This window comes from Phyllostomus hastatus, unplaced genomic scaffold (genome assembly GCF_019186645.2).
Source record: "Phyllostomus hastatus isolate PE091 unplaced genomic scaffold, TTU_PhHast_1.1 phas_scaffold_93, whole genome shotgun sequence".
Lineage (NCBI taxonomy): Eukaryota > Metazoa > Chordata > Mammalia > Chiroptera > Phyllostomidae > Phyllostomus > Phyllostomus hastatus.
This window is the reverse complement of record NW_025334042.1, coordinates 1219086-1246720: the sequence shown is the minus strand read 5'-3', so window position 1 is coordinate 1246720 and position 27635 is coordinate 1219086. Positions and strand designations below refer to the sequence as shown.

At 37.1% G+C, this 27635-nt stretch overlaps 1 pseudogene; it reads right to left on the bottom strand.

Annotated features, from left to right (window-relative positions):
* Positions 1-24893, bottom strand: part of LOC123812538 — a 32401-nt pseudogene extending 7508 nt beyond the window's left edge.
* Between the last annotated feature and the right edge of the window lie 2742 nt (positions 24894-27635).

Genomic DNA, 27635 nt, shown 5'->3' with positions numbered 1-27635 from the left:
ATTCCTTCTCCTAAGTATCATTCAAGTCTATTCACTTCTTCCATTCTTAACTGTCCAGGGAGTCAACCTCTTTTACCATCATGCTATCCGTGACTTTCTAACAGAGCTCTCTACCTTTAATATTGATGCAAAAACCTATTCTGCATACCACCAGCAAAGTGGTCTTCCAAAAAATAAAGATATTCCAGGTGCCCCTGACCTTTTCATTGTTTGTCAATGTCTATCTATTGCACTTAGGATAAATCCAAGTTCCTTATTATAACTCTGTCTCATCTGAGTTATATCTTTCTTTCGTCTGTGGCCTCAGAGAGGAGAACTGAATGGCTGTAGACTGTATCAGCTGGGTCTGAGAATTTGCCATCTACATAGTCTTGGGATCTTTTAATAGGATGTCTCCATGGAATCTCCCCAGTATGGCAGCCCAAGGGCTACCAGGGGAGTGGGACACTTGACATTGAAGCTCAGGACTTCAAAAGCAGTACATCCGATACACCATGGTGGAAACAACAAAGATCTCTATGATATTGCAAACCTAACCTTAATCTCTAGTCCCTGAAGTCTTGTTTCTATTCACTAATGTGCTAAACTAGTTCTTACCTTGGAACCATTTCATTTACTGTTCTTTTGCCTGAATTGCTATTCTTACGGATTTTTTTTTCCTGGATTGCCCTTTATATCATTCAAGTCGGTGCTCAGATTCATTGTTACATAGTGATTGTCTTGACATAGTTCCTTACTTCTTGCATCAGTCACCCAGAATCCTGGAAGGCATGACACTTTTCTTAAGGAGATAGAGGTGTGCAGTAGAAAGGTCAAAGGGACAAAGAGAACCCTCTTTTGCAGATGGTGAGATACTGCAAATACTTATGGCTTTATTTTTTCCATCCTTTAGTCTTTGTGGTTTTATGAAAAGCAAAGTTATACACGATTTAATCATATACATTTTTCCCTTGTCCTTCACCTCTAAGTTTAGGGAAGGTGGAATCATAAATAGAACTAAGTTTGAATTCAGACCAAAAAATGTGGGGACCATAGAGCAGAATCTACAGCCCTAAAACTTCTCAACTTAACTCCCATCAACTGTATCAATCACCATCTTCCTTATGTTTTATTCCCAAACCCTGAGTAACACCAACCATATATACAGAACAGAAAATATGTTCAGTATAAAACCAAAATGCTTATGCATTTTTATTCTTTCAAAATATCTCTTAAACTCTCTTTATTTCTCATCTGAACAATAGAACACCAAAATGAAATTGCAAGTTTAGGAATTTATGTTAGGCACAGGGAGAAAGTTCTGACTTCAATGGTTATGAGAGAATGAAATATGTTGTGTTGTCACACAGAGGCAAAAGAAATTATTAGAAAGCAATGCCTGGATCGGCTTGCATGAACTCTCCCTCTAGGCAATATGGGAAACTAGAGATTTAACTGTAGTCTTGTCCCAGTTATAAAAATGTGCATTCCAAATCACAAGGGAACATCATTAAACATCAAGTTTCATCATCGCCACCAGGATTTCGAAGCCTGTTAATTTCACATGCATTTTTTCTTGGTAAGGAAAATGTTTCCACAGATTCTAACTCATGGGAATCATACTAGAATCTATTACAGTAAAAAAACTAGCAATACAGAAATATCTTTGTACCATTGCTGAATGAAAAAACAACCACAGCTGGTAACTTGCACAACCTATTAGGAAAGAATGCCTGGAAGCCCCATTTCCAAGGTAGCAAAATAAAAGTCTTGAATCTTTTCTTTTTATATAAAGACAAAATTACTTTACTGGACCAAAAATACTTGCAACAAAAATAGAACGAAAGAATTCTGGCCATGAAGGACAGTTGGAAATATAATTTTCTAAATAATACTGTAGCATGTCCAGTACACATACGCTGCCCTCAAAGAGATAAGACACTGCACAAGGTTGGACATTTCACTTGCAGAAAAAAATGTAGCAGCTCTCAACATATAAAAACTTCAAGATTTTGTTTCTAATATCTAGGATGGCTTGCAAATGTTCTGGTTGTTTGCAATTTCAAGATATTGTAGCAAATATTCCTTTAGATTTCAAACATTTAGTTTTCAATATTTTAAGGATAGAATGTATCGATATCTAGAATGTATTCCATATTTTCTACCTTAGTAAATGGTATCAAAAAAACATAACTTACCTTCTTTATTGAGGTAGAAAGAAAATGATTTATTATTGCTTGATTACTTTATATTTATTTGATTACTGGTGAACTTAACTCACTTATTAAATACATATTAACTTACATTTATATGTATATACATTAACATAATACATACATATGGGTATATGTGTGTTTATTTTTTAATTAATTGTAAGTAAGTTATAAACAATAAGTGAACCCAACCCCTGTACCTCTCACTGAGTGACCCCAGGCCCCACACTACCAACAGCCATCTGATGATCACTTTACAACTTATGCCAAGGAGCTCCAGACAGAACACAGGTGGAGCTGACTTTGCCTGCACCACCCAGGAAACCTGAGAGCCTGTGCACTCAGCAGACAGTTAAGACCATGTTGAAGTATCACCTAACCACCTCCACAACCACAAAGGGAGGTAGTTGCTGGCCAGGGGTCACAGCCAATTCTACCAGCTGTACGGACCAGGCAGATCCCTCCAATTGACCTGCTGACATCAATCAAGTTTCAACTACAAGAGGAGGAAATACTCAGCCCACACAGAGGGCACACCTAGAGTACCCAGCTTGGGGAATAAGGGAGGCTGTGCCACTGGACCCCACAGGGCACCTACTACATTAGGCCATGCTACCAAGAAATAGAGTCAAAGCAGCTCTACCTAATATATTGAAACAAACAAAGGGAAGTTGCCAAAATGTGAAGACAAAGAAATATGGCCCAAATTAAAGAACAGATCAAAACTCCAGAAAAAAAAAACTAAACAAAACAGAGATAAGCAAACCATAAGATGCAAGTTCAAAACACTGGTTATATGGATGCTCAGGGAACTCAGTGGATACTTCAACAGCAGAAAAATGATCCAATCAGAAATGAAGGAGACACTAATTGAAATAAAGAAAAATTTACAGGGAATCAACAGTAAAGGGGATGAAGCTGAAAATCAGATCCATGATTTGGAACATAAGGAAGAAAAAGACATCCAATCAGTATAGCAAGAAGGAAAAAGAATCCAAAAAATCAAGGATAGTATAAGGAACCTCTGGGACAACTTCACGCATTTCAATATTTGCATCATAGGGGTGCCAGAAGCAGAAGAGAAAGCAAGAAATTGGAAACCTAATTGAAAAAATAATGAAGGAGAACATCTTTAATTTGGTGCAATAAATAGACATGCAAGTCCAGGAAGCACAGAGAGTCCAAAACTAGATGGACACAAAGAGGACCATACCAAGACACAAAATAATTAAAATGCCAAAAGATAAAGAGAGAATCTTAAAAGCAGCAAGAGAAAAGCATGTAATTACCTTTAAAGGAGTTCCCGTGAGACTCTCAGCTGATTTCTCAGATGAAATCTTGCAGGCAAGAAGAGCCTGAAAAGAAACATTCGAAGTCATGAAAGACAAGGATCTACATCCAAGATGACTTTATCCAGCAAAGCTTTCATTTAGAATGGAAGGGCAGATAAAGTGCTTCCCAGACCAGGTAAAGCTAAAGGAGTTCATCATCACCAAATCATTATTATATGAAATGTTGAGGGGACTTATTTAAGAAAAAGAAGAAGACCAAAACTATGAACATTAAAATGTCAATAAATATGTAACTATCAACACTTGAATCTAAAAAAACAAACTAAGCAAACCAGCAGAACAGAAACAGAATCACAGATATGGAAAATATTGGGATGTGGCCAATTTTGAGGGGGATCTGGTGGAATGCAGGAAAAGGTGAAGGGATTAAGAAGTACAAATTGTTAATTACAGAATAAATAGGCAGGGAGATGTTAAGAGCAAGTACAGAAAATGGAGTTGCCAAAGTACATACCAGGTCTGGCAGATGTAATGTCCACTTGAGTATGGTTGATAGGGTAATAATATGGGTGTAATAATTTATAGTTTTAATTTGAACATTTCACCTAATATTCATGGTGTGTGTGAATGTAATATTGTTATGGTACAGAATTGCATGCTTATGACTTCGTAGTAAAAGATTTTATGGTAAAAAATGGGTGTTATTCGTGCTGGACACTGTATACGAATGACCCATGGATGGGAACAAAGGAGGGGGATCACTGGAGTGAGTGGGGGTGCTGAGTGGAGGAGGGAAAATGGGGAAAACTGGGACACTTCTAACAGTATAATCAATAAAATAAATAATTAAACATTAAAAATTAAAACAAAGTCTTCTAAGGCTGCTTTACAGGTGGTTTGTGATTTTTTGGAAAAAAAAAACTATAGATGACACTTTATCTCTGAACATTTTTAGTATGTACAGAGTATTTCCTATGAATGAAGACATTCTCCTATATATCTATAATACCTAAGAAAATTAACAAGGATTCAATACCGTCTAATAAATATTGTACATTGGATTTTTCCCAAACTAGGATCTAATTACTGTTCACAGATTTGCATGTGTTCATTATGTCTCTTTAATCTCCCTTCATCTTGTATGTGTTGCCTTTCTTTTGTTTCTTGTGATATTTTCAAAAAGTCCAGGCCATTTGTCTTGCAGAGCATCCTACATTCTGGGTTTGTCTCCCATTATTATATTCAATTAAACATTTCTGGAAAGAATACTACCTACATGATAGAGTGTGTTTTTTTACCACAGTACATCAGAAGACATGCAAAGGTAGTTCTACTGATGAAGATGCTAAGTTGGTCATTTGATAATCAAGTGACAACCAAATCTCTTTATGCAAAAGTACATTTTGACTAGTGTAATTAGCATGTAATCGATAGGATGATTCTTTAGGATCATATGAAAAAATATTCCCCAACATTTCATTGATAGTCTGTCTGAATTAATTATTGTATTAGTTGTTGCAAAATGAGAAATTCTAGAAATGAAATACATAATTACTGAAATTTAGGAATTATTATGTTAGTGTAATGAGACATTAGACAGAGTTGATGAATAATTACTGAAGTGGAAGATCATCAAATTAGTAGCAAATGACAAGACTAAAACACATACAGGGAAAATGAAGAATATAAGAGTTATATGGGACACTATAAAATGTCTAATGCAGCCCTGGCTGGCGTAGCTCAGTGGAATGAGCTCAGGCTGTGAACCAAAGCATTGCAGGTTTGATTCCCAGTCAGGGCACATGCCTGGGTTGCAGGCCACGGCCCCCAGAAACCACACATTGATGTTTCTCTCTCTCTCTCTTTCTCCCTCCCTTCCCTCTCTAAAAATAAATAAACAAAATCTAAAAAAAAGTTACTTTAAAAAATATGTAGTTGAAAAAAATGTCTAATGCGAATGTTAAAATCATTGATGGAAAAGAGAAAAATAACTGGACAGAAGCAATATTTGAATATATAGCAGTTTGACAACAATCCAAGTTTTTTTTAAAAAAACCCTAAGCCAGAGATTCAAGAAGTACTCTTATATCCCCAGCAAGATTAATAAAATAATAAGTGTCCCTTGGCATCTCAGGATAAAAATGCTAAAGAGCAGAGGCAAAGAAAATAGTTAAATGTAGTCAAAAGAGACATACTCCCTTCAAATGACTCACAATAACACCAAAGCTGAATTACAAACAGAAGCAATGGATATTATAAAATAAAATAGAACAACTGCCAAGTATTGAAAGAAAATAACTGCCAGTCTAGAATTCATACACAATGAAAGTATCCTCCAAAAATGAAGATGGAACAAACATTTTCACATACATATTCACATACACCTGACAGGAATTGTCAGTAGCAGATCCACCTGACAGAAATAATACAAATTATTTGGGCCTAAGTAAATTGGTCCCAGATAGAAACACAGGAAGAGAGAAATAAAAATTGGAAAATGAGAAGGGTAAATATGTAACTAAATCCAAATGAATATTGACTTTATAAACCGTTAAACAATATTATTATACTAATAATATTGTGTGCTGTCTAAAATATATATAGAATTAAAACAAATATGGGGGATAAATAGAATTTACATGTTCAAATGTCTTTTGGATGTCTCACATATGGTAAAAGGTACTAATTTATATATGCATCAGAGTTGCATATTGTAATCTCCTAAGCAACCCTTAAATAATTGACTTTTAACTAAATGTTAGTAGAAGGATAAATGAAAAAATGTTTTTATACTCAACTAATGAAGCCGCAGATGAAAGAAAAGAAACAAACAATAAGTAGAAAAGAAAAACAATTTAAAACTATTAAAGAAAATGTAGCCTCATGATTAAAACATGTTCTTCATTCATATACAGTATACTTATTTCAACCCCATCTCTCTCATGCTTTAATTGTATAGCTTTGAAAAAAGTTATTTAACCTCTCTATTAATTTCTGTATCTATAAGTCAGGATAATATTAGTACTTCTTAGTGGTGTTTTTGTAAGCAATAAATTAAATAATAGAAATAAAATATGGGCATAGAGACAGTTACCATGTTAGAAGAGGTCATGAATAGGGTGTTGTCTCTGCCTGACCCAGACAGTGGGAAGCTTCTCACCCCCCTCTCCTGTCCTTTAAATGTGTGTTCTCCCCATTGTTCCCAGAATGGGAGCCTTTTCATGGATGAAGTCTTGAAACAGTAATGTGTTGTTAAGACCATCCGGGCTGTTCATGTGTCTGAACCCAGTGAAGCTCTATATACAAACTTAAGTTTCTGGCAGGTTGAAGGGTGCGGAGATCTCTTGCTCTGTGCCTGCTGCCCAAGACAAGCCTCATACAGAAGCCCCTTGCTTAGGGAGCCTGCCGCCTACTGACCTGGAGGGCCTACCGTTTTATTCCCTCCTGCCCTTCGTTTCGGATTTCACTCAGGAAACTACCAAGGGTGCAAACATAACAATAAATATTCATTACTAATAAGGTCTATATTTTTAAATGCTTGTTTTTTACTTGAATTCCTGCAATCCAGAGATTATTAAAGTCATAAAATTATATGATTGAAAGTCTGAGGAAAAATCTATATACCGGGTTGGTGTGAATATTTGTGTATATCCTGTCTTGGATAATGTCCATGTTCTTGAACTGCTTTTCTACTTCTAGTGTGATCTCCCAAAGGTGGGAGATTTGCCAATGCTATTTCTTCTGATGGGCTCCGGATATCAATATCCCCCTGCTCTCCTATAATACTACCTAAAGCTCTTCGTATCTCACAAGCGCAGACACCCCTTTCCCCGCAGGGCACGTCTCGCAGTGAGTGAGCGCGGCCCCAAATGCCAGGATCGCTTCCCTGAGTGCTCTCTGTTCCCAAATCTTTGCCTCATAATTCTTCGCTATCTTGTTAGTTTTTCGTGCCTTCAAGCAATTTTATTTTTATAATTTGCCCATTTTTCTGGGTGTTCTAGATGGCCTGCATTTGGGGGCGGGGGGTGGCTGCTATTATCAGAGTTCCTTCTCTGTGACCTTTCCTAAAGTTTACTCAATGGAAGTATGAATTGGCTGTTCTGATCTAGTAATTATGTACAACAAAGAACTGACCAACAATTTCATTTAATTTGTTTTTGGAAAGAATACATTTCAGTATATCTTTTATCACCTCTTTAAATATTATTTACTGAGGGTTTACTCTACAATAACGTAAAGATACAAAAATTTCCTACTGCATTTATCTTCTCATTGCTGTAACACAATAGACAAACACATAAATAAGTATAACTCCAGGTTACGATAAGTGGTTTGATGGGAATAAACAGCAGGTTATTATAGAAAAGTAAACATTAAACTGAAACTTAAAAATTAAGAAGGGACTGCCTATCCAGAGTGTTGGGCAGTGTCCAGGCAGAGGGAGTAAATACAGACTCAAGGCAGAAAAAAGTTGACTGTGTTGGCAGATCATGGCCAAGATGAGTGAGCAGAAAATTAGTATCAGCTGGAGCTGGAGAGGAGCAGAGTCTGGATCATGGAGAACCTTGTGGGCTACAGTAAGAACAACTCATCTTTGTTCTGTGACTTTTTAAAAATAGAATACAATATGAGTTATGGTGCTATACTATAACTAAGTTAACTACTATAATATTTCTACCCATAGTACCCATAATATTTCTACTACCAAAAAAAAAAAAAAGCACAGTTAAGACACTAAACTGGTAGGAGTGCCCTGGACTGGTTAAACAGTAACTACATTATTTCTACTGACGTTTCTACCTTTTAGATGGTAGTGAAGCAACTTGGAAAATTGCTACTCTGCAGTTATTCATGACCAAAAGGAAAAATAGGTTGGTAAAGCAGAAGTGACAAGAACCTTGAGAACAGGAAACAATGTTACCTTAAGGTTTTACCATAACAAAAGATAATTTGGGGCCCATTCAGACAACATTCTTTAAGTTTTTCAAGGAATTATTGATTAGTTTAAGAACACAGTGAAAATGGATTCTGGCTGTAGGCACCTAAGAGGGAAGGCCTTAAAATGCTCTACACAAAATGTTATTCTCCTCACATGACTATGGAAGAGATACTGATGAGGGAAACCTGGGGGCCAACAACAGTAAGGCTGATATTCCACAGAGAAAGCTTTCCGATACACAATTTGAAATGAAGAAGTAGTGACAGTGATAAGATACTGGCACTTAATGTTTTCAGGAAGTTTTGTTCACAGTGCGTGTAAAATTACAAAAATATTAAAGTCAACTAAAATATTTTTTTCTTCTTTCTTTCTCTTTTTTTGGAGCAAAAGACAAAGAAGTGGAAGCTTAAGGAAATGTTGAAGAAGAAAATAAAACTTTTGCATTTGTATTCTGCAAGGTAGGTGACTATATTTAAAGGATAGAATAAACACACCACAAGGAGAAAAATTAAAGGCTAGAACATAAAATATTTAGAGACAAAGTATCATCTCAAAATGAGCAAAATGAGGTCAATTCTCTTAAATTAGGTGAATAATCCAAAGAGTGATACAATAACTTGCAAAGGAGTTTGCTGAAGGGTGTATGATGGGCATCAATCTTTGTGAGGTGGACGCAAGAGTACTGAAAGCCTATAGAGAATCTAATGTCTTTCTAATATTCAAAAATGCAGAGAACCAAGTGAAAAACCCTGAAGACTCTTTTATCCAAATACAAGTTCTAGAATAGGCTGTAAAGGAATTTATGAAATAAAGTAGTAATTATTAAGAAATAGTTTACTAATGACAAGGGATTTAATACTAACATTTTCCTTCTCTCTGCTATGTTCAACCACAGAAGGCTCCTGCTCAACCAAAAATCTGGCACATAAAGAAGCCCAATCAATTTTTGTTGAATGTGTAACTCAGTTCTCAACTTTCAGTCTGTCCAGCAGTATCCTACACTGGGCTCTCCCACACAGAACTTCTGCCGTGCTCTTCCCTCTGACTGTAAACCCCTCTCTCTCTTGATTGGCACTCTTGTAAACCCCACAGCTTTAATCTAGCTAACCCAGTTCATCCTTTATGTCTCAGATTCAACCTTATTTCATTATTGAATCCTTCCCTGACACCACCTCTCCACACAGATTCTCCTATTATATCCTCAGTTCTTCTGTCATAGCACTTATTACCTTTATAATTGATTAGTTGTCTGGATAATTACTTGTTTAATATTTGTCTTTCTAACCATATACTGTAACCTCTATCAGGATGAGAAGCATGTACAAGGCCTGTCCAGAAGGTATCCAGCCATGTAATATGAAAAATAGAGACATTTATTGAAGAAGACACAAGATACAAGAAACATTGTACATAGGACAATAATGCCTCAGTCCCCTTCAAAGTAGGCACCTTGGGACCTCACACAGTTCTCCCGATTGCCATCAGCTGCTCTGTCATATTTTCCTGAGTCACATCAACTGTCTGAAATTTCTTCCCTTTCAAGGGTGATTTTAGTTTTGGGAAAAGCCAGAAGTCACAGGGCACCAAATGTGGGCTGTAGGAGGGCTGAGTCACCTGGATGTTTGGTGTTTCACCAAAAATCTCTGCACAAAGCATGATGTATGAGCAGGCCTGTCATCATGATGAAGCTGCCAATCACCAATTGCCCATAGCTGTGACCTTTTAAATCATCCAAATGGTTTCCACTGAGAAATGTTCAACCTTAACACAAAGTCAGATGCAGATTTGTTGCTCTACTCACTCAAGCATTTTGAAAGCAACAGCCACAGTACATATGCTCACTCAACAGTGTCTACTGCCCCCACTGATGAGGACAATGAAGTCATCATTGTTCACACATGTGCATTCTAGTCCACTCACCTTGTCTGTCAGGTTATATCAATGTCACTCAAACCGTTATTATATTAACAATGGCTGAACTTTTTCTGGACAGACCTTGTATGTCTTCTTCATTTCTGTACTACAAGCACCTAGGTCAGTGAAATTTTGTTTGTGCACATAGGCAAAGTCTTTTAAAGAAACCTCTAAGAAAAGATGGAGAACTATGAGCTGCTTATGGATCAGTAAGATTGTATAGCAACTTTAAATTAAATGTCTACATTGGGAAGATAGAGATTAAAGAGTGTTTAGAGATAGTATACATTATTGTGTCCAGTGCTATATCACATGATAAAACAGTGATTCATTATCTTTAGTGTGAATCTGAATTGCCTTTTTCCTTATCAAAAAAAGTAACCTCAGGTTCCTATTCCCAGCTATTCAGGTTAGTGAGACTCTCTGTGTTCTCTCTACAGAGAAACTTTCCAAGAATTTTGTGGGTTTTGCAGGGTCTCTGGCTGTAATATTATAAGGACACTCTTTCTCCCATTGATCTTTTTCTCTCAGGCGTATTCAGTTACAAACTACATTAGTAAGAGTCCATTTTGGTGGCTTTTCTATTTTAGGCTACTATTTAAATTACATGCAGGATAGAAATACAGATCAAAGGAAACCATTTTACTGTGTGGGAAAGAACATAACATTTACTACCACAATATTTTTATATGAAAGTTTTAGTTTAGAATAGTTTTAGATAAACAGAAAAATGGAGAAGGTACTAAAGAGAGTTTTCATAGATCTACAGCCAGTTTCCACTATCAGTAAGATCATACATCATTATGGCACATTTGTCACAATTAATAACCAATGTTGATCATTATTATTAACTAAGTCCATATCGTATTCATATTTTCTTAGTTTTTAACTGAATGTCATTTTTTTTCTGTTACAGGATCCCATCCAGGATACCACATTATGTTTAATTGCCATGTTTACTTAGGTTCTTCTTGACTGAGACATTTTCTTGGGCTTGTCTTATTTTTGGTGACCTTGACAGTTTTGAGAAATGCTGATCATATATTTTGTAAACTGTACCTTGATTTGAGTTCTTCTGATTTTTTCTACTGAGTAGACAGAGGGTTTGGAAAGAAAGACCACAGAGGTCAAGTCCCATTCTCATTCCATCACACCAACGGTGTGCAGATCAACATGCCTTCCTACTGTTGTTGTTAAACTCAGTCACATGGCTGAAGTAGCATTTGTTAGATTTTTTCCACTGTAAAGTTACTCTTTCACTCCCATTTCCATATTATACTCTTTGAAGTACTATGTACAGCTCATTTTTAAGAAGTGGGGAATTATGTCCCAACTTTTTGAGTCTAGAGTATCTACAAAAGTTACTTGGAATTCTTCTGCTTGAAAAATGGACTTACTCTCCCCACTTATGTATTTGTTCAATAATGTAAGTGTATCTGTATGGACTCATGGATATTTATTTTATAGTTTGAGTTATAATCTAACGTTTAGTTATTTTATTGCTCAACTTGTTCTGGCTTTGGGCATTAGGAGACCCCCCCCCATCATTGAGGGGGTTGCTTTGTTTTGCTTTTGAGCATTTTTTGAAACAACCAAATATATATTTTTTGTTGTTTAGTTACAGTTGTCCCACATTTTTCCCAATTGTTCTCCCATGCCCCATCCCCCACTCCCACAGTCAATCCACCCCCATTGTCCATGCCCATGAATCCTCTATTTGTGTTCCTTGGCTTGCCCATTCCTCTTCTTTTTTTTAAGTTTTTTTTTTAATTTATTGATTTTGGAAACAGAGAGGAATAGCGAGAGAAAGAGAAAGAAAGAAACATGGATCTGTTGTTCCACTTATTTATGTATTCATTGGTTGCTTCTTGTATGTGCCTTGGCTCAAGACCAAACCCTCAACCTGGAGTATCAGGACAATGCTCTAACCACCTCAGCCACCTTGCAAGGGCTATTTTTAAGCACTTCATAAGTTTTTACATTCTGTAACAATTCCTGGTTCTACAAGGTGCTCCAGGCTATCTTAAATATTTTCTATCCTCATCCTAAAATGAGTCATTTCCCCCCAAGGTGACCTGATTTCTTTTATTGGAGAATGATATTCAAAACCATAGTCTGGGTGCACTCATTGCTGCTTGGGTATCATTGCTTCCACTGTCCCTCAGCTGACAAAATTAGGAAATATGTGTATATAGTACTTGCAATAATAACTCATATATATATCCCCACTCCATTATGAGTTCTCTCAATCTCCTTGCTTGCAAGGTTCCTGCAGAGAATTCACATACCTTTCTGGGGGTTCCCTTGTGTGTTAAGAATTGCTTTTCTCTTGCTACATTCAAAATTCTCTCCTTACCCTTGAATTTTAACAATGTGATTATAATGTGTCTGAGAGTGATCATCTTTGGATTGATCTTGCTTAAGGTCCTTTGAACTTCCTGTACTTGGGTATCCATATCTTCCCCAGATTTGAGGAGTTTTTAGTTCCCCAAATTCCTTTAAGTAATCTTCTGCTCCTTTCTCTCTCTTTTTTCCTGTTGGGACTCTCATGATGCAAATGTTCATTGGCTTGATTCCTGTAATTAGTGTAGGTTTTCACTCTTTTCCACACCTCTTGTTTTTTGTTCCTCTAATGGACTGATCTCAAATGATCTGTATTAGAGTTCACTGACCTTTTCTTCTGCATGATCAAGCCTGTAATTGGAGCTCTCTACTAAATTTTCAATTCTATTATTGTATTTTCAGCTCTGGGTTTTCTGTTTGGTTCTTTTATGGTTTCCATATTATTATATCACTCATTTTGTTCATGTAATGAACAATTTCCCTCAGTTTTTGCATTGTGTCTGTGTTCTCTTGCATTTCCTTAAGATGATTATTTAAATTTTTTGTCAGGCAAAGTTTAGATCTTGTGGAAGGTTCTCTACTAGCAGGCCTGCACATGGATTGTGACTTGAAGGGGTCTAGAGTTGAATAAAAGACCCATTTAGGATCTCTGAGGATGCAAATAGGAGTGTCTCCTGTTGCAACCACAGACTCTCTAGACTGCAGGCCAAATGTTTATCAGGAAGCTAGAAGACCAAAGAGGGCCCTTTCAGGACATGTAGAAGTATTGATGTGTCCTCTGCTGGGTCTCTGTGCCAGCAGGACTGTTGTGGACTGTGGCTAGGAAGGGCTGAAGCCCCATTACAAGGCTCTTTCAGAATCTACAGTCCAAATAAGTTTAGAAGTCTTCTCTAAGTTTCAAGACTGAAGCTAAGAGGGGCTGAAGTTTGTTCAAAAGCTGCTTCATGGTCCACAGAGAGGACTGAGTTCTATATGCTTAGTACTCCACACACACTTGAGCATGACTTCTCCTGGGTCCTTTGGTGTGTGGTGCTAGTGACCACACCAATGTCAAAGAGGACTGCAGCCAAATTCTCAGTGTCTAAAACTGTTTCTGGGTCTGTAGGAGGGATCCAGTTGGCAAGTCAACTGCCTGAGTTTATGCCTGCATTTTTAACATAGTTGTCTCTGGTCTTGAACTGTACCAAGGTTTCAGTCTCCTACCTGGATTCTGAAGCTCACACAAAGGCAAATTTGACCATGAAAGGATGTTAAATTATTCTTGTTGAGGGAGGGATAGGAGCAAGAAATGTTTTATTTGGCCATTTTATTGACATCACTCTTGCCTGAATAGTTTATTCCAAGAAGTTGGCCATAATTCTTACAGTCAGTACTCTATAGTCAGATTCCCCAACCACCCCTTTGGGCAGTTTTCAGTATTTTCTCTTTGTCTTGGTTTTCTGCAGCTTCAAAATGATATGCTTAGATGTGGGTTCCGCATATTTATCTTACTTTATATTCTATGAGCTTTCTGGATCTATAGTGTTTGTCATTAATTTTGAAAAATTCTCAGAGATTATTACTTCAAGTTTTTCTTTTACTATTTCTTTCTTCTCTTTCAGGTATTCCAATTACATGTATGTTATATCTGTGAAAGTTGTACCAGTCTTGAATGTTCTAGCCTCTTTTTCCCATTCTTTTTCTTTGCGCACTTCAGTTTTGGTAGTTTCTATGTATCTATTATCACCAACATAGTGAAACACTGAGATATTATGTTAAGACATCTGGCTGCAGCAGACACATAGAAAAGAAAGAATTGAAAGTATAATGTTAGGCATCTGTGTTCTCAAGTGATCTCTTTGTTGCATTTATCATTATATTCTTTTCTGTTTAATTTGAGAAGATAAAGTACTAGCTCATTTATCAGTAAACTATACAATATACAGTTTTTTTCTTTATTTAATTTTCAAAATCCAGCAGTCATAATTTTAATCTCTAAATCTTCCTTGGATCTTTAATTCCTTTCTACTCTAATTTTTGTGTACCTTGATACACTTACAAATTATGGATTTTAGCAAGGTTTTTCTACATTCTTATAGTAAGTTTGTTTTATAGGTGGACATTTGTTTTACTTCCTCAGATTACCATCATTTAAAATTGTACAGTTTTCAATATATTGACCAGCTCTTTGGTTTATTTAGCCCTAGAGATAAAAAAACTTGTGTTTGAACAATATTGTAGTTAAAATGAGCTGTAAGAAATTTATTGAGTTCCTGTGCAAATGATAAGAGCAAGAAGAGAAAAACTTAGGAACATCATTTTATTTTGCAAAATTAGTACAAGGACATTATACTTTGATGCAAGCAGAGCATGGATTTTCTCTTCTTTGCTGGAGAGTTCCTCCTGTGTAATTGTGGAGTTGTCCCAATGCTTTCTATAAAATTGTTCCAAGTGGCCTGACAGCTCTCACTGGGAGCCACTTCCAGCTGTCTCCTGATTCAGTTAAAAGTATAACAGGAGAATAAACTGTAGAGAAGGCTGCCTCCCCGGCAGAAATCCTGGCATCTGGCAGGAAATTGTAGTAGTAGTGTTCTGATTAACTTATACTTCTTACCTAGTACTCAGCACTCAAACTTTTACCTAGCTCTTGCCATTTAAAATTAAGTAGTGGCAATAGTTTGTTGATTCTTTATGAAATGGGCTACAGTTTTATATTCAGTGAGGTTTGGGATAACATGACTTCCTAACACATTCTCACCTCTGTAAATGATCCACTCTTCACATCTTTTAAATAAGAACCACACTCTTCTAAAATTTTTGTTGTTAATATATTTTAACTATTATACTCCTTTGGTAATGTAGGTTTTATGAGATATAAATCGGTATAGACTTAAAAAGTAATAATAAATCTTTTATGCTTTCTATTATAATCTATGTTAAATGTGTTGATTAAATAGTACCAATCACAAATGCTGTATTCATCTAAATTTTACCTCAGTGAAGTCTCCTGACTCCTGTGTTTATTTCCTCTGACTGCTTTTAATATATTCTCTTTACCACTGGTTTTCAGCAGTTCAATTAAGATATACTTTAGTGCAGTTTTCGTAAGGTTTACTCTGCTGGGAGTTTGTTGAGATTCTTGAGTCTATAGGTTTATATTTTTCCTCAAACCTGGAAAATTGTCAGCTATTATTTATTCAAATGTTTCTTCTCCCACATCTCTCTCTTCCCTCCTTTTGAAACCATAATTGTATGTATGTTAAACTGCCTCATATTATTTTATAGGTCACTGATGCTCTGTTCATTTTTTTCATCTTTTGTGTCTGTGCATGATTTTGTATGATTTCTACAGCTCTGTGTTCAAGTTCTGTTTCTCTACTCTGTCTAATTTAACATGAATATTATCTGTATTACTCTGTTCAGGCTACTGTAACAAAAATACCATAAGCTTATTGGCTTAAACAACAGATATTTATTTCTCACAGTTCTGGTAGCTGGGAAGTCCAAAATCAACATACTGAAAGATTCAACATCTCCTGAGGGCCTACTTCTGATTCATAAATGACCATCTTCTCACTGTGTACTCAAATGGTGAGAAGGGTGAGGAGCTCTCAAGGGTTCCTCCTTAAGGGCACCAATTTCCCTCATAAGGGTTCCATTTTGGGGATCTAATCACATCCTCAAGGCCCCACTGGCAAATACTATTACTTTGGGGATGAGGTTTCAGTATATGAATTTAGGAGAAGGGAACACAGACAATTTCTATATTATGATCTATTTTATTTTTTATCTAGATAATGTATTTTTATCTCAGAAAGTTTAATCTAAGTTTTTTTATATCTTCCAATTTCTTCCTTTTCATAATCATGTTTTTCTCTACCTTCTTGTCCATATGGATCATAATTAAAATAGCTGTTTTAATGTCTTTCTCTGCTAATTCCCTTATGTCTGCAATTCTGAGTTGGTTCAATTGATTAATTAAAATTCTCTTTACACTTAAAAAGTTCAAGTCCAATATGTCCCCTAAAAATCTTCAACAAAAACTTAACAAAGCCAATTATTAATAGTAGCCCCAAACTGGAAAACAATCCAAATGGATAATCAAATTATAGAAGTTTATTAGTAATATTGGTAATATGGTAATATTGGATATTTTCTAAGTAAAACAACTGTCGAAGGGACAAACTAAACTAAACTAAAGCTTCCCCTAAAATAAATCATTAAGAAAGTTAAAATTCTAGCAAAGTTCTAGAAAAAATTTTGCATCATATATTAAGGACAAAAACTACTATCCAGAATATATATACAGAGTTCCTGAAATCAATTTTAAAAATAGAAATAACAGGCAGGATATAAGCAGGCAAGTCACAAAGGATAATCACAAATATCTACATAAATATACAAGTGTATAAAAGATGTTTAACCTGAAAAGTTAGTTAAAAGTAAAAAGCAAATTAAAAGGAATTATTTTTCATATGTTTGACAAGAATTACAGTGATTATATGAAGCCTTGGCAAGTATGCAAAGAATAGTACTTTTGTACACTCTTAGTGGGAGTATAAATTGAACAAATTCTGGAAAACAAGTTAACAGTCTATCCAAATAAAATTGTGCAACCCCATTAACTCAGCAGTTCTATTTATAGAAAACAATTCCAAAGAAATAGTCACAGATGGGCATCAAAATGTACAGAGTACGTGATTTCTTTGTTGTTAGTGAAAATTGGAAACCAAAATGTCCATCAATTAATTATTTTTATAATATTGTAATGTATTATATATCTATTTAAATGAATGAGATAGATTTTTATGTACTTGTTCAAACACTAACCCTACAAAGATGGCAGTTCAGAGATGCAAATACTAAAGGTTGAAGTACCAATTTCTACATAATAAAAACCCCAGAAAGAAAAAAAATAAATCAGAAAATGGTGAAGAGGAAAGAACTGAAGACAAAACAGTCACAAGTTTCTCACAACTAAAAAAAGATACATGCCCTCAGCTGAGAACCCTCTAGACTACAGAACAAGACAGAACTGATAAAACAATACATATACATGGTAAAGAAATATTTTTAAGAATTGAACATAAAGACAATTCTTAATGTTTTTAGAGTGAAAAGAGAAATACAAGTTTGAATTCGAATCATTTGCCTGAGATTTCCAAACAGCAACATTTGATGTAAAAATGTAAAACACTAAAATAGCATATAGTGAATTAAGGATGGATTATTCTGTAAACAATGCTTTAAAAATCAGTTCTTTCTATAGAAAACACAATTAAATCATGGTTCTATGTCATAGAAATAAGCTCCGTGGATTGAAGACACATTGCGAAAAGATAAACAACAGAATTAGTAGAAAAGGTATTCTAATACCTTTTATCTCTCCATGGAGAATGATTTTAAATAAGACCCAAAGGCATTCATGAAGTAAAAGAAAATCGCATGTAGTACTGCATCAAAAGTAAGGGTTTCAGCCCTGGCGGGTGTAGCTCAATGGATTGAGCATGGGCTGCGAACCAAAGTGTCGCAGGTTTGATTCCCAGCCAGGGTACATGCCTGGGTTGCAGGCCATGACCCCCAGCAACCGCACATTGATGTTTCTCTCTCTCTCTTTCTCCCTCCCTTCCCTCTCTAAAAATAAATAAATAAAATCTTAAAAAAAAAGTAAGGATTTCCTCAAATGGGCCCCTGTGATAAAGCTAGCAGGTAGAAGGTACAATATTTGCAACATCCAAAACTGACAAAGTATTAAGGTCTGGAATATACAAGGTACTCCTACAAATTTTCAAGAAATAAGGAAATCAGAAAGAACTGGGAAAGAGTAGGAATAGGCAACTTATAGATTCAGACACCATAAAATTATAAAGAGAAAACCAACTTCGGTGGTAATCACAGAAATGCAGATAAAGATAACGACATGCACTGCGTGCTCATCATAACGGCAAAAACTCAAATCTCAAAAATGCCAGGTATTTGACTTGGAAGAAAATGCTTATCACTTTTACATGAACACAGCAAGTCATTTGTTTTCCATCTTAGAAACTTATAAATAAAACGTATTTTTTTACTTTAAAATATAGGTCCATAGAGAAGACAAATCTAACAGGCAAAAATGATGTGTACTCAGCATGGCCGTTCCCCAAGGGTGATGAATGCCTTTTATTCTAATATTTACAGGTTAAGTGTATTGACTCCCTCTCCTGTTAGGTCAGGTTTTCATGCAGAAGCCTCCTCAGTCAGAGTAGGTAAACTCTCGTAGACCTTATCACCATCACATACATAAGACCTATCTGGATCCAGTGGTGGCTTGAACACAATCAATTGCAGCCACAGCCTCTTCTTCTCCATTATCACAAAACTTGTCCTGCAGGGAAGATTCACTTAGTATTTGGATTATTGCAATAGCTGCCACCACCTCATGTGCAGTGAATCCTTGCCAATCCAAAATATTCTTTTAGAGTCCTAAGTCATTGCTGCTTTTCTGTTTAAGAATGTGCAGTATTTTCTGTGAACTTCCTTATGTCACAATGGTTTTCTTTTTTAAACTAATTCAATTATCTCTAATCATTCCCACCTATTCTCAAAAAGTTGTAAAATTTTCTAATACAATTTTAAGTTGTCTTTTTTTAAAAAATCAGTAAATCATTTGACATTTAAATGTCTGAATAAGTTCAGATTTTGTTTAATAGATATCAGCTGATGTTTTATTGTATCTAGATGATAGCAGCATCTCTTAAAAGTAGAAATTCATCATTTCATCTCAAAGTTAACATTACTTTGATATTTCCTCCTTCAGACCAGCAAACCACTGGTAACAGCCCTATGTGTTACTCTTTCCTTTCTTGCTAGACTTAAACTCAGGAATTCGCAGCTAAGCCCCATCTTAACTAATATCCTCAAAAACCCAATCTGGAAATTTTATTATTTCCTGCCTGTATCCAATACATTTAGCAAGTCTTCTCTTCTGAGGCCACTGCCTGCCTTTCTAGAAAAATATCTTTTTGTCAATTGTTCCAAACTCCTAATTTTTTTAACTGGCTTATTTCCTTCTGGAAATAACCTTAGGTCTCACAGGCTAGAGTGAAAATATAATTCTTTAAATTCCAAAATTTCTCAAAAAAAAGTTATTTTTTAAATTTCACCATTCGTGTCCTTACCAGTTTAAACTGTTGCCACAAAATCATTAAAAAATTACAAAATTAGTTTATCTGAAGATAACATGACCACTTTTTCAATGACAGGGGAAAGAACTATAAATCAATATCCAATAACATTTGAAGAAGGAAGTATTTCTTTGTAAAGCCTTATAGATGAGAGTGCTACATAATTTCAAAATAACAGAATCATCTTGGCAATGGAGGAAAAGAGCTTCAAGGGTCTTGAAACACATCTTCACTCTGATCCATTTTTAGAGATCTCTTACGAGGAAGAAATAGCCTTTATGTGGGGAAAATGAGTGTTGCTGTAATTGTTGATGAAAGTAAATAGTTCCAACAAAAGGACCAGGGTTATGACACTGTGAATGGAAGACTGGAAGATCTGATATTTGGGACCTTAAAAGTTAAGTTTGCTGAGAACCTCATTGTTGTTTGTCCTTTTGTGCATACTTAACTGTCTTAAAGAGGATGAAGAGACAAGCATCATAGAAACAAAATAAAAAAAATAAAATCCTGTTCTTCAGTCTTCATTGATTGTATCTAATGTGGCAGGAATGAGTTATTGAGCTCAAGTAAGTTATCTTGTCACCATCTGAATTAATTATAAGACACACGGAAGGTTCCATGAAGGGACTGAAAGGAACTTAATGACCCATCACTGCTTCTCGCAAAGTGAAAAAGCCATGAACTTGTCAGAACTCTATTTTTATGGTTGTTCTATTACAATTGTCCCAAATTCCCTCCATTGCTCTACTCTGCCCCAGCCACCTCCCCCCACTACAGTCACCCCCCACCCTGTTGTCCATGTCTATGGGTCATTTAGACTTGTTCTTTAACTAGACCCATCCCCTTCTTTCCTCCCTTGTCCCCCTTCTGCTTCCTCTAGCTTGTTCCTTGTTTCCATGGTCAGAACTTTTGATACTTGCAGAAAAAAATTTTTTAAGATTTTATTTATTTATTTTTAGAGAGGGAAGGGAAGGGGGCAGAGAGAGAGAGACAGACAGAGAGAGAGAGAGAGAGAGAGAGAGAGAGAGTGAGAGAGAAACATCAATGTGCGGTTGCTGGGGGCCATGGCCTGCAACCTAGGCATGTGCCCTGACTGGGAATCAAACCTGCGATGCCTGGTTTGCAGCCTGCGCTCAATCCATTGAGCTACACCAGCCAGGGCAGAAAATCTTTTCATGTTTAGCTCTACCACCTCCTTGAGACAGACAAGGTATAGTACTTCTGGCACAGAAAAAAATGGGCTTGTGAAAAACTTAGAATGGGAAATATCTGAGGACAATCACCAGTGTCAACCAATGGTCATTAACACCAATTCGACACCAACAGAAATCCCTATATTGGGGTGCTGTGAGGCAGGAAACTTTATTCAGTACTAAACAACTCAATTGTGATATACCACATCTCTGACACAGCCCTGGGGCCAGGTCCCTCTTCTGCTGGACAGCTCTACTCTTCTCCTCAATGGTCTGCTTCACTCTGCTCTATGCTGTACCATTGTGTTTTGGTTGTTCTGATTTGTGCCACTCTGCTCTGGCAAAACATCTTTGGTGTTTCAGCTTAGCCAGGGAGACTCAGTCTACAGTGGACAGGGAAAGTACACTCTCTGAACCACAGGAGAACTGGCGTATATGGACAGAAGCCTCCACCCTTGGTCCTTGATTGGTCTGTCCTCATGCAAATGAAGACTCTAAATCCTCAAAGTTGGATTGGTCCAAAAGGCACTGTTCCAATTGGTCAGAATAGAGCCTCTCTGGTTGGTTGGCACTGCACAACTCCATTCGGATTGGGAAAGCCTCAGTCCTATTGGTTAAAGTATAATTCCAGGAACTCTGTATGTAATAAGGGCTGGCTCAAAGGTGAGAAACACAGTGCAGAACCAGGCAGTTCAGTGCAGACTTCTCCCTGAAGTGGCTTGTGTGGGAGCCTCCTGTGTACAGATGACTGCTAAGTTCCCTCTCTCTCTCTTTCTGTCTCTCCTCCTTTTTAAAATCTGAGCCCAGGTAGCCACCAAGAATTTGTCTTGGCAGGTGTCTTCTTTCTCAGTGTTGAAACTTGTGAGCAATCCCCATTCCATTTTTCTTAATCACTGAAAATTTCAACAGTCTGAGCACTTTCCTCTCTTTTTTTTCAGGGTGCCCACACCATTAGTTTTCAGGCTGTTCTTCATGATCTTTCTCTTTACTGAACAACCCAAACACCCTGACTCCGTTTTCCTACCACCCAGCAAGATCCTTTTCTGTGGACGATGAACTGCCCTGTATCCCAACCTTTCTTTCAGGATCTGTTCACTTCCTCTTACCTCTTAGATAATTTTAAAGTATTTTCACACAGACAATGGTAGAAAGACAGTCTTCTAAAGACACTGGAGATTCAGCCCAAAACAGTATTTCATAACTGCAAATTTCCTTTGGCATTTGTTGTTTTATCATCAATGTATACATATATTTTTCACCCAACTTCAAAATACAGGGTCTGGCAGAAGGCCTGCTTGAGTGAGGTTGGTAGGGCAATAATATGGGTGTAATAACCTATAGTTTTAACTTGAACATTTCACTTAAAATTTTATAAGGTGTGCTTGAGTATAATAGTGTTATGTTACAGAATTGCATGCTTATGATTTTTTAATAAAAGATTTTGTAATAAAAAGGGGCATTGTTTGTGCCAGACCCTGTATCTCTGAGTTGTATTAATGTAAGATGTTTGAAATTGTTTAGCATGTGTAGAAATGGAGGCCACAGGAAGATATACATTGACTAATTGTGGCTTTCAGTACTCCCATAAGCCTCTCTAGTGAAAGTGATTATTTTTCGTATATACACAAGAATGTGTGTTTATTGAGATATGGTGGAGGCAACATGCCACTGCTCCTCCAGCTCTGCTTCCAGGCCTTTACTCTTCCATCTGCCTGTGGAAGCCCAGCCTCACTGAAGGCTCTTTATCTTGTATCATCCTTGGTAAACTCATTCCATTCAAGCCAGACTTTCAGACCCGGCTCACAGTCTTATTCTGCCACAATCCCAGGAGATTTCAGTGTGCGTGTGTGTAGGAAAAGATCCCATCCTAATTTCAAATTCCCTCGATCTCTTTCACATCATCCTGTCTTTCACCGCGCACTACAGCCCTTCTCCAAGGGACATACCTTTAACAGGTCACTCAGAAACTTCAAACTTCCATATTCAGAGCTTTGCAAAAAAACTGTTGATTTTTTTCACCTCTCTCATACTATCATTCCTGCCAAATTTGTACAACAATCTCAACTAGCCCTCCAGCCCCTGGATTCTCTTTAAAAAAAAAAAAATTTATTAGTTCAGTTCCTAGGCTACCTTCCTTATTTACCTTGGGTTTCTAATATCACCAGCAATCTGCAAAACCCAAATGTTAAAGCAGCATCAACCAACTTTTTTTGTTTCCACCTATCGGTAGTTGAAACCACTGGACTCGAGTCTCAACGGATTTCAGCCCCTACTTCATGCTCATCAAGAAAACAAAGGCTCTGTCCTTCAGCTTCCCACATCGTTACCCACAAGTCCATTATCTCCATATAAACAAGTAACTGAAGATCTTTTTATTCAGAGAAAAACATGTATTTTCAATCATTTCAGAGACCCTAACTCATTTGATAGCTTAGATTTCTTAGAATATAGAAATAGACCCAAGCTGGTCTGAATAATTAAAGACAACAGGTGTTCTAGTCTATGTATTCCTGCCTAAATGACAACTGGACAAAAATACTTCCTACTCCCCCATTTATTGTTTATAAACCGTACACATGCTTTAAATTCTGACACAGTACAACAGATTTCTAAAATGGAGAGCATTTCAGAGACCATGCTTTTCCAAGCTGAAAACGATGGTCCATCTTTGATGACTGGGTCATAGAGAGAGCTGCTGAGACTTCATTCTCTGCAGCTCCCCTCTCAGAGCCCTCACTTTCATCAGGACGGCTGCCTGCTGGTATTACTGACAACTCAGGAACACTATAGTTGCTGTCTTGAAGAATCTGGGTTCTGTGCCTAGAAACAATCCAAACCAATTTTTTTTTCAACATTCAAGAGAAAACGTTCAGCTAACCATTTAGAAACTGCTTCCCTCCAGTAAAAGAACTCAGTGTCATTAATCTTTGAACACTTTACAACAAGCAGGAGGATTTGCAATAGTTTAATGAGCTATATTTCTACTTCCCCATTGAGAAAGCAAAAAGTGAATACAGATGGCTTTGCTTCTGAAAAGACTAGTAGAAAATTTTATGCTTTCAGCTGAGCTTCCAGTTTATCAGGGCTCAATATTTCTTCTCTTTCTGAAATATAAAATATAATGTCTTATGTAAGCAAAAAAAATAGTATAAGACACCAGTATGTTTCATTTCATAGGTCAGATTTTCTCCCCAGGAGAATTTTTCTTTTCATTTTCTGTTAGAAGCAGTGCACTTAACGTTGACTAATTGAGATTACTCCATGAGTGGATGAAACATTGCATTCTTCTTCCACTGTTCTGGAAACCAACAAAATAACAGACTCCAATGTAAGAAAAAAAATTTTAGGTTTCACTTTCATAAAAACCCAGGATCTGTCTAAAATATTGGTAGCCAGGATAAAAGTGTATGTGCAAGATCTACCCCCCACCAAAAAAAAGTTGGTTAAATACCTTATTTTTGACATTTTCCTGTCTTTGATACAAAATGTTTTTGTTCTCAAAGGTAGCTTTCACCAAGCTAACCCCCTTTTTTCTTAGGGTTGGAATTTCTACTTTTATTCCAGGTAGAGTTTCAACAACTCAGATAGCGGTGCTCAACCACACTGCTAAGACCTAGGCTCCTGGCTCCTTCACCAGGTGGGAGATGCAGCAGCTGACCCAGACAGCACTAAGCATAGAGGGGCAGAATGGACTCTTCCATGGTTCAGGCACTGGCCAGCTCAGCATTGCCCCCAACAGGCATCCAACCCTCCACTGCCACTGCCATCTCCTCCCCAGCCTCACAGCCCAGCTTCATGCCACTGCCCACACCCACCCTCTTGCTGGCAGCTCCTGATCCTGCAGGCAGCTGGCCTCCCAGCAACCCTGGGGCCATGCCGTGCCACCTGCAGAGACCAAAGCAAACCTCTTTTTATTATATTTTTAATTTCCAAAATTAAAAACTGTTTTCTGGTTTTTCTTTTTTTATATATATATATAACTTTTTGTTGCCATTTGTTTGGTGGCTTTCTATTTATTTATTTATTTATTTGTTTGTTTATTTATTTTAGAGAGGGAAAAGAGGGAGATAGAGAGAGAGAAACATCAATGTGCGCTTGCTGGGGGTCACGGCCTGCAACCCAGGCATGTACCCTGACTGGGAATCGAACCTGCAACACTTTGGTTCGCAGCCTGTGCTCAATCCACTGAGCTACGCCAGCCAGGGCTTTGGTTTTTCTTTCTTTTATGAGTGTTTTTGTTTGGGCATTTTCTCTTTACTTATATACTTGATGATACTAATTTATTTTTGTTTCTTCTATTCCATTGATTGTTTTTGTTCAGTTTTTTTCTGTTTTTGTCTGTCTTCTAAGTTATCTTTTCTCAAATGTCTCGTGATTGTTGGACATCTTTTCATATGAAAATTGGAAGCTTCCTGCAGGAAGTGCAGTGGTGGGTGTAGGTGGGACGGTCGTGAACCTGGCTGTCTAGGATTCTGGGACCAAGGCAGGAAAAGCAGCCTGCTTGCTGGTCCTGTATTTCAATATGTAGATTTTTCCATAATGCTACTATCCTTAGTTCCTATAGTCACCCTACCTTATCCTGTATCTATTGTCTCTGAATCCTGAAGCTCCTCGGCTCAGTTTCTTCAGACTAAGCCTGTTGCTTCCTATATGGATGTGAGTAGGGTAGTTCCCAGAATGTTCAGGGAAATACAGAAGAGCTGGGAAGTTCAAGTAATTGGTACATAGATTTTTCACTCAACCATGTGCCAATCATACTTCACCCCATACTATGAACATTCTATAAGGCAAATTAGATCAGGTATTATAGGAATTCCACCTCCTGCAGCCACTCACTTCCTATTTCTTCTAGTCTGCTAGGTCTATTAAGTCTTTGCCACCAGTTTATTGTGCAAATATTTTTGAAATTTTTCATGCACTGTTGTCTCTTATGTTCTCTTTGTCCTCATGGTTAACAGCTCTTTAATTCTTCACTGATATTTCAATACAGTTTTTGAGGAAGAGATGCTGAACAGGATGATCAATCTGCCGAATTTAACTGGAAGGGCTCAGTAGTTAGCTGTTGACATTTCTGCAACACTGGACATCGTAAGTGTATATATGAGCTGAGAGCAATATGTGATGCTATATTCCATTTGTGGCATTAGCATACCCTTTTGCTCAACCTTCAATGTATAATCAGAATTTCATTCCCCTAGCAGCTATCATCCTAATCCAGTGATATCATCCTTGATCAAGACATTACAATTTCTCTTGTGAATTAAAAACAAATGTAGGAAATGACAGAAACTAACCTGGATTTACCCTGATGCCTGAAATCTGCCCAACAGCTGACTTCAGCCGCACACCCAGTGTTGGAGGAGAGATCCTATTTCATGCCTGTACCATTCAATGAGCAAATACCTAGATGTCATCGTAAGTAATAGACTTCCAACATTCCCCAAATTTAAATTTGACCTAACATTCATCTGCCACCTTCATATGTGCTCACCCACTTGTTAACTGCCTTCCCTGCCTGCCTTCAGTAGGAGGAGTCTGTATGGCTGAGAACCCTGCATTTTATGGCAAGAAGAAAGGGGTGCAGAGTGAGAGAGGAAAGCCTCATGAGTCCTTATGGGCAGGAACCATCTTGGCTGATATTTTTTAGTTTTGTCAAAATAACTGTAGTAACCTTTCATTGAGTAATCAGCCTCCCCCTGCTTATGGAGTACTTGTGGTTCTTAGTTTTGCTTTTAACAAACCCATAAAGAGATGTGTAAACCACGTGATGCTAAGGGTAGGTTGCTGAACCAGTCCTAAAATGAAGACCTTAACCCTTGACACCCAAACACGAGCACAGCTAATACAGCTCGTAGAAAGGGTTCTGGGAGCATGTGAAGTACTACTTTCAAGTGAAACATGGTCAAAAGACCCCCTCACCTTCAGCATAAAATCCCGGTTTCTTTACATGACAAACAAGGCTTTCCAGGACCTGCTCCTACCAGTACCTTTGAGGCTTCTGCCATTCCTTATCAGATGAGTTGACTTTCAGGAAAACTGAGCTGTACACAAGCACGCATGTGTGTGCACGCACACACTGTGCCTTTGCTCATCTGGGCCTATCTAGAATGCCTTTCTCCTCTACACGTCTCCCACGTCCATCCCCAATATATACGAGCTAACTCCTCATCCTTTAAGAAGCACCTCTGGCTTCAGCTCTTATAAGTATTTGTCTCTGATCAATCTCTACCACCACATTGCTGGGGCTTTAACATTTTAAATGTAAGTTCTTTATATAGTACAGCTGTTTCCCACATCAGACAAATAGTCACGTGAGTATAGTGACTGTGTGGTTCGTGTTTGAATACTCTCCATGTCTAGCACAGTGCTTGCCAGAGTACTCGATATATATATTTGTTGAAGGAAAGAACAAAGGAGAAGAAGCACTGGGCTTGTTTAGGGTAAAAAGCAATTAGGCTAAACACTTTCAATTAAGATTAGTGTTTATCTATAGCTTCAGAATTATCCAACCATAAAGAATACCATTGAAACTCTTAATGAAAGAACTAAACTTCAATACTTTAATTGAGAAATAATACTGGCACAGGGACTGCAGAAGGTTAATGTCCCTGTTGTGG